We start from the raw sequence: 8,650 nt of genomic DNA, 5'->3' as shown, positions 1-8,650 counted from the left end.
ACTAATGCCCTTCCCCTATGGTCCCACCTCTCTTGAGATCCTTCTTTCCCTTTATCCCCTAGGTTCCTTGTATAACCTTTCCTCCCATCTCCCCTTAAAATAACCCCATTTGTATCCATATCTCCCTTATTAATGCCTATTTCCTACTGTTCTTCTCTTTCAGGTTCTTTCTTTTCCTTTACCTCCCAGTTTCCTTTCCATTATCCTGGTTACTGTAGTTATGTCTGGTTGCATGCTTATTTATCAGAGTCTGGTTCTAGGATCTACATTTGAGGGAGAACATAGGTCGATTTTTTTTCTGAGTCTGTGTTACTTCACTTAGTATAACAGTTTATAGTTCCATCCATTTACCTGCAAATTTCATCTTTTCATCTTTCTTTACTGCTGAGTAAAACTCCATTGTATAAATGAACCACATTTTCATTATCCACTCACAACTGAGGGACACTTAGGTTGCTTCCACCTCTCAGCTATTGTGAAAAGAGCAGCAACAAACATGGACATACAAGTGTCTCTGCAAAAGGATGAGTTCTTTGGGTATATGCCAAGGAGTGGTATAACTGAGTCAAATGGTAGGTTCATTTGTAGTTTTTTAAAGTTCTCCACTCTGCTTTCCATAGGGGTTGAGCACTAAGAGCAATGCCAGGGGGATTACTATACCAGATTTCAAGCTGTATTACAGAGCTATAGTAATAAAAACAACATGGTACTGGCACAAAAGTAGTCCCATTGACCAATGGAACAAAATTAAAGACCCAAATGTGAGTAAATGCAATTTCAGCTACCTGATATTTGACAAAGGGGCCAAGAGCGTTAACTGGAGGAAAGACAGCATGTTCAACAAATGGCGCTGGCAAAACTGGATCTCCACTTGTAGAAGAATGAAACTAAACCCCTATCTTTCACCCCTTACAAACGTCAATTCCAAATGGATCAAAGGCCTCAATATAAAGCCTGGGCAACAACCTACAAGATATAGATGTAGGAAAGGATTTTCTAAACAAGGCATCAATTGCCCAGGAAATAAGGTCAAGAGTCAACAAATGGGACCTCATTAAACTAAAAAGCTTCTGTATATCAAAAGAAGCAACCAAAGAAGCCAAGAGGAAACCCACAGAGTGGGAGAAAATCTTCAGCAGTGACACATATGACAGGCTTAACATCCAGAATATATAAATAACGCAAAAAAGAAAGGCCCAAGAAAGGAAGTAATTCAATTAAAAGATGGGCTAAGGAGCTGAATGGAGCATTCTCAAAAGAAGAAGTAAAGATGCCTAAGAAGCATTTTAAAAGATGTTCAACATCACAAGTAATTAGGGAAATGCAAATTAAAACCACTTTAAGTTTCATCTTACCCCAGTCAGACTGACTAAGATCACGAAAACAAATGATACCAAATGTTGGAGAGGATATGGGGAAAGGGGAACACTCATCAACTGCTGGTGGGGCTGCAAACTGGAAAACTTATATTTTAACTTTTATTATATATATTTAAGACACCACACACACACATCAAACACAAGAATAGAGCTGGAAATGACCTAGAAGTTTGTTCCCTCAAGATTGGCTCTCGTACTGTCAGAACATGCTACGCAAAATTCCAAAGGCTAATGCAAGTAATCCTACTCAGCCGTACAGCCTATACATCACAACAAAATATCCTGAATGTTGCAATAGTGGCACTTTTAGATTGGGGATAATCGATACCTATCTAATTTGTCATAAGACCCTCTCAAATAAAGGGAACTTATGCTTGGGGCTATAACCCATCCAACTGCCCATATCTGTAGAGGTCATAGACCCAAGAGAAAAGCCTACTACTGTATTTCCCCTAATTTCTCACTGTATTCTAAATACTTACAGGTAATTGTAATTCTCAGCCACTCGTCAAAGAAGCCTCATTTGCAGCAGATGGAAAAAAATACAGAGATCCACTACTGGTCAAACTGCAGAGCATAAGTGATCATTGGATGTTCAACTTCAATTGGTACATCTACAGTGCAACCCCTATACCTAAGGCTCAGAGAATATGGCAGAATAAGAGGCAGAAAGTTTATAAGTGCTAGAGGATGAAGGTGACTCTTGAGAGTGTCTTCTCATGACAGAAAGCTTCCATGAAATCTCAACAATATGATTGCTTGAGAAAGACCTATATAATGACAACTCCAATCAACATGCCAATGGGTAAATTTCATAAGGTCTTACCTCTATATGAAGAATCACAGGAAATCAACGGCTGCTAAGAGAAGAATCAGGTTTCATTTTGCCAGAGACAAATCCCCTCACAGGTGGTCCAATCCCAAGTGGTCAGCCTTAAAGACATGTACATATGAGCATACTAAATGGACCCAGCACATTATGTATATACATATATATATATATACACAATGTATATATGATACACATGTGTCATATATATGTAATGGTACATATATGTAGTGCTGTAACATATATGTGCATGTATGTCACATTGCATATATATGTAACAATAATTATAGAAGAGTTAATGTGTTTAAAAGGGAGTTGAGGGGAGTCACAGTATTTGTTGGAGAAGGAGAGGGAGGGTGGAAATGACATATTTAGTACTAGTGTATAAAATTCTCAAAAATAAAATAATTGAAAGTTAATGTTTATAATATAAATGGAAAATCATAGTGAATATGGAGAATTTAAACCCATCTATTTTAATCAATATACTACAAATTCACTAGGAAGATCTTGGGATTTTTAATGCAAAAATATTTTTTACTTGCATTTTCTTTTTTGTAATTGGAAGTAAACCCTTTCCTTAATAAGTCTTAGCACCTTCCAAATCTTAGTACAGATTTAACTACAAGCTTAAAATGTTATAAATGAAATGACATAACGTCATAAGAAAAGCTGATTTGAAAGAAACTATCTAGAATGTTTTTTACTCTGGCAAACTGATATTACTTTTGTAAAATGCCCTATTATTCTTTTTGAGGTGACTTGAAAATGTTTTAATTGAATCTTGGAGAATTTCATACAATTTAATTTGATCATATTCAGACCACCTCTCCCAACTACCCTCAGATCCATTCCCACCCCCTAATCCTACCCTCACCTGATGTCCTCTTTTATTATTATCATTATTGTCATCATCATCATCATCACATCATCATCATCATCATCATCATCATCATCATCATCATGCTAAAACCTATCGGGTCTAATCTGTGTTCCCCTAATGCTGTTGGGAATGGGTCCATCCCCTGAAGCCTGCTCAACCTACTTGGTATTACACTTGTAAGTAAACTGACTCTCCCTCTCCCAGCAGCTATCAGTTGCCAATAGTTCCTCAGCTAGTGGTATTGTTTGTTACTGACTTCCCCTACGCATGCTGGGATTTTGTATTGCTTGAGCTTGAGTAGCCTTTGTGCATGCTGTTCCCAGTGCTGTCAGTTCATGTGTATGGTTGCCTTATTGTACACAAAATTTTTTATTTGTTTGGCTTGGCTTTTGTTTTGTGATTAATGAGTTTTTGAAATGGCATCTCAACATGTTACCCAGACAGCCTTGAACTCATGATCCTCCTACTGCTTGCAGCCTCTAAAGTACATGTAGTTTAATATAGGAGTCCTTTCCAGGGATCCACACTCTGCAGTCTTTTATTCTCTACACTTTGACTATTTGTGACCTTTTGTATTTATCACCCTCTGTTGCATGAGGAGACCACAACTTTGGTGAGGAACTGTTAGCAGCTGATCACTGCTGGGTGAGGCAGAGCTGGTCTTTAAAGGGCTGATGCTAGATGGGCTGAACAGGATACAGTGGATGAACTCACAATGAGGGCCAGCTGGGTTCACAAATTTGACTCACTAGGCTTTAATATATACCACAAAATGCATGAAGTCCTGCGGGCAGGCTATAGGGGGTTTGCAGATACGGAAGAGGGGGCTAAATATGATTAATATGTATTGCATAAAATACACAAAAATTCCATAAAATTATCTTTTAAAAATCCCACTTCTGGAATTTCTACTTTTAGCTAGATGTTGGACTTCCATACTAGGTTTAATAGTCGTTATATAAGTTTAGATTCATACCAACTTTGTACGAAACCTTGTCTTTCCCTCCAATGTCATCAATATTTATTCATTTTGTTGCTGTTGTTTGATTACAGTCGTTATTATGAGATAAAACCCAATGACCAAGGGACCTTATAGAAGGAAGAGGTTATTTGAGCTCATTATTCCTGGGTCATTAATCTACATAATGGCAGGGGAGGAGTGGCAGCAGAGTTAACCAGATCAGAAAGCTGAGCATTCACATCTTTAAGCAGGCACAGGAAGCAGAGAGCAACTGGAAATTCGGAAGGCTTAAGAACTCTCAAAGCCCATCCCCAAGAACATGCTTCCTCTGGTATGGTCACACCTTCTAAAGCCTCCCAACAAGGAACTAAATGTCCAAATACTGGAGCCTATTGGAGACATTCTTATTTAAACAACTACAAATATCATCTTCACAATGATTAGTAATATTAAGTTTTGTTTCTCTCTCTCTCCTATCTATCTATCATCTATCTATCTATCTATCATCTATCTATCTATCTATCATCTATCTATGTATCTATCATCTATCATCTATCTATATCATCTATCATCTATCTATCACCTATCTATCATCTATCTACCTATCTTCTATCTATCTACCATCATCATCTCTCTCTCTCTCTCTCTCTCTCTCTCTCTCTCTCTCTCTCTGTCTTTACTTTGGGAATACTCTCTGCTCGTATTTATAGCTTTCTTCACAGATTGTCAAAACATTATTATGACAATTAGGAACCCTTCTCACACAATGTTCTAGTGTTTGCCTTTTATTTCAGTTTTGTTTTTATTGTGAATTAAGGACCTGATGTAAGTCAAAACTGAAGTAACTCTTCGTCTATGCCATAGGAACAATGAATGTTTTTCTATAAAGCTCTAAGTAAGAGAACCTTTGTTTTTCTGACATGGAGAAACATAAGAAGAGGCAGAAGAGGCAGCTGAAGAAACATTTTAGCATCTTATTTAGTAAAGAATGTGGCCTAAGCATGCCACATGGTAACTATTCCACAGAATCAAAAACCTGATGTATGTATGTGTTGATCAGCTTATCTATTTTTTGTTCTGAACATGCTAAAGAAAAAGAACATAATCCTGTTAATCATCTAACTAATAGTTATGAAGTAAAAGCCATTCTCCTGAACCTAATTTCATTGCTGATGCTGGAATTATGATCAATAACACAAACTGAGAATGACACAAAAAAAGGGCTAGGCAAAGAAGCACTGTTTAGAATCACTTTAAACAGAGCATCAATCTTATACCCCTGTTATTAAAAGGTATTTTTAGAACTTTAGACTTGAATACTTAAATTTGTAACAGATTTTTCATCACATTTTGCAAATGTAGGACCTACCAGCTCATATCAAAGCACAGCATAGCCAAAAAAACCCGTCATCAGCATGTAGCAGAGCCAGATTTTTAACCTCTGAGAAAGTAAATATTTTATAAAGAGGTCATGAAAATTAACCGTAAGTTAAAAATTAATAAACTATATTAAAATTAACAACTGTTTTTCAAATGGCATTAAGAATAAGATGAGCCAGCAATAAAATAGGAAAAAATGTCCTCACTGGATACACTCCTCAAATAGCATTTTCCCAGAATAAATAAAAAATTTCAGCAAGGTGTAGAGGCTCATGCCAGTTATTACAACTTTAGGGAGAGAAAATCCCAAGTTTCAGAACAGCTTGAGGGACATCATGAGACCCTGTCTCAACACCAACAATGAATTTATTCAAAAACCACACATTCCATTGTGATGGTTGATCTTGAATGTCAACTTCACTGGATCAAGAATAAACTGAAATGCAAGGGATTTTCTTGATCAGATTATCTGAAGCTGAAAGATCCACCTTAAATGTGGGCAGCACCTTCTAGTGGAAGCCAAATGTAAAAGAACATGGAGGAAGAGAGCTTTTTCTTTTTGCCTGCTTGGCTTCACTCTCATTAGCAAGTTTATTTTGTTGCTGTGACATTCGTTGGCTATTATTACAACCAACTTCTTTGGGTTCTAAAATATACTGACCAACAGGTCTTCAAAAATTCTTCAGGCCTTCGGTGCCGGATTGGGATCCTGGGACATCCAGCCTTGTGATCTGAGCACCTACCGAATTCTCAGCCTCTCCAGTGTGAGACAACCATTGTTGGACTACTTGAATAATATCCTGTAAAACAATCTAATAAATCCCAGTGTATATGTGTGTGTGCATATGTGTGTGTATGTGTGTGCATGCACACACAAATTTTGTCAGTTCTGTTTCTTTAGAGAACCCTGCCTAATAAACCCATCATGGAAAAACTTGTTCAAAAAATAAAAGAATATGCAAACATTCATTCAATATATGAAAAGGTACTTGGCAACATTAGTAACAAAAAGATGCAATGTACAATCACTATATAGGCCCAAAATGTGTTTAATTGAAGTGAAAATATAAAATATTGGGGAATACTTAGAACACAGTTCAGTAAATCTATCTAAATGTAGTATAGTAATATAATGGAGTGCAACATAAAAATAGAAAACCTGCTGTTGCATAGAAAAATGTGGTTTCATATAACAAGAAAAAGAAGCCAGACACAAAAGAGCACATACTAAACTATATGAATATTAATTTCTAAAATAACAAATAATTTCTATTACTTAACATTTATTATTCTATATTCACTCGAGGAAGAACAGAAGAATGATCATTAATAACTAAGAGAAAGCATTGGTAAGCATCTACTAAGTTTGTAATAGGTTGACTAGAGATCAAGTTGGTTCTATGTATGTGTTCATTTAAAAATATCTTCAGTTGCCAGGCATGGTGGCACACACCTTTAATCCCTGCACTCGGGAGGCAGAGGCAGGCGGGTCTCTGGAGTTCAAGGCCAGCCTGGTCTACATAGTGAGTTCTAGGCCAGCTGGGGCTACAGAGAGACCCTGTCTCAAAAAGTCCAAAAAAAAATCTTCAGTCATATATAATTTTCATATGTATATTAAGTTGGATGTACCTGATTTTGGAATACTGAAAATGTTTTGCTGTTGTATATCTATATAACTTACAGTTATCTAAATGCAAGTAATTTCCAAGTAAATTCTAGATCATGAAATAACTCACATGAGACTTTCTGAAAACAAAAGATGGGCTGGAGAGATGGCTGAGTGGTTAAGAGCACTGGATGCTGTTTCATAGGACCTGAGTTTGGTTCCTAGCACGCACATAGTGGCTAACAGGAGTCCACAACTCTAGTTACAGGGTATCTGTCGTCCTTTGCTGACCTCTGTGGGTATTGTACAACATGGGTGCACTTACATACATGCAAGCAATACACTCACACACATAAAAAAAAATAATAATATCTAAAAAAACAGAAGAAATTTACAATACAAAATATTTTCAGTTACAGGAAACTGCTTAATATTTGGTGAACATCTGTTTGTGTGTTAAGCAGTTTTCTAGGTGCCGTTGATGCAGTAGTGAGCAAGCAGGCAAAACATATTCAGTAGGATAATGGAGTTTCCATTCTACTGGAGAGAAAGCCATGAAAAAGTAAAGAAAGATAAAATGCATTATACTAAGAAATATTGTTAAATTGAAGGATGAGCAGAAATTCCATGAATTGGAAAGAGGTCGTTATTACTATTAAATATTGCAGGGAAACATGTCATAGATAAAACGACAACAAGCAATAGTTGAAAGAATGAGATCTATGGAATATTTTTTAATGGTCATAAGATAGAATATACTTAATGTGTCTGAGAAATTGAAAGGATGTCTATACTGTGGCAACAAAATAAACAGGGGGAGTGGCGTTGGAGATAAAGGTCTAAGAGATAAAAAAAGGCAGAGAAGACTGGTTGTGGAGTAGGGGGTATAAGGGGGTTTGTAGGAACTTGCACAGGATTTTAAGAATTTTTGAATTTACTCTGAATGGAAAGAACACATTTGAATTTTAGCAGACGGGTGATATGATATAGTATAACTGTTTACAGAATCACAGTCACAGTAGCTTCTATACAGAACATAGAACGCAACCAGCAAGAAGAAACAAGCACTATGTTTGGTCTGAATTTCTTCAAGCAACCCATCCTAGAGATGACAGTGGTCTGGAATACAATGGTAAGCAATATGGAGACTTATTTAGATGAATTGTGAATCATTTTTAAAATTAAACCAAGAGAGATTTCTCACTGATTAGAGGCAAGGTATTAGAAAAAGAGATGATTAAACAATGAAGGAGAAACCGCACAGATGGATTTACCATTTACTGTGGTATAAGATGTAATAGAAGCATATGTTGCAAGCTACACGCCATAAAGATAGCAATATATAAATCTGACTACATTAAAACTTCTGTTGAAAAAAGAAGCTATAAACAACATTAAAAAGCAAGCCCCACAGAGAAAGACAAATACCACATGTTCTCATATACATGTGGGATGCTAAAAAGAAATAGATGAACAACATGAAGCAGTAATTGCAACAGCTTGGGAAATGTGAGAGTTAAGGAAAGGGAGGATATTGGATTGTTACAGAAGTGGGATTGATATAGTATTCTGTTGCATAATAGGATAACTAGGATTTACAGTAATTAAATAT

The sequence above is a fragment of the Nannospalax galili genome, unplaced genomic scaffold (genome assembly GCF_000622305.1).
Source record: "Nannospalax galili isolate Female #2095 unplaced genomic scaffold, S.galili_v1.0 scaffold537, whole genome shotgun sequence".
Taxonomy (NCBI): Eukaryota; Metazoa; Chordata; class Mammalia; order Rodentia; family Spalacidae; genus Nannospalax; species Nannospalax galili.
Note: the sequence above shows the minus strand (reverse complement) of the source record.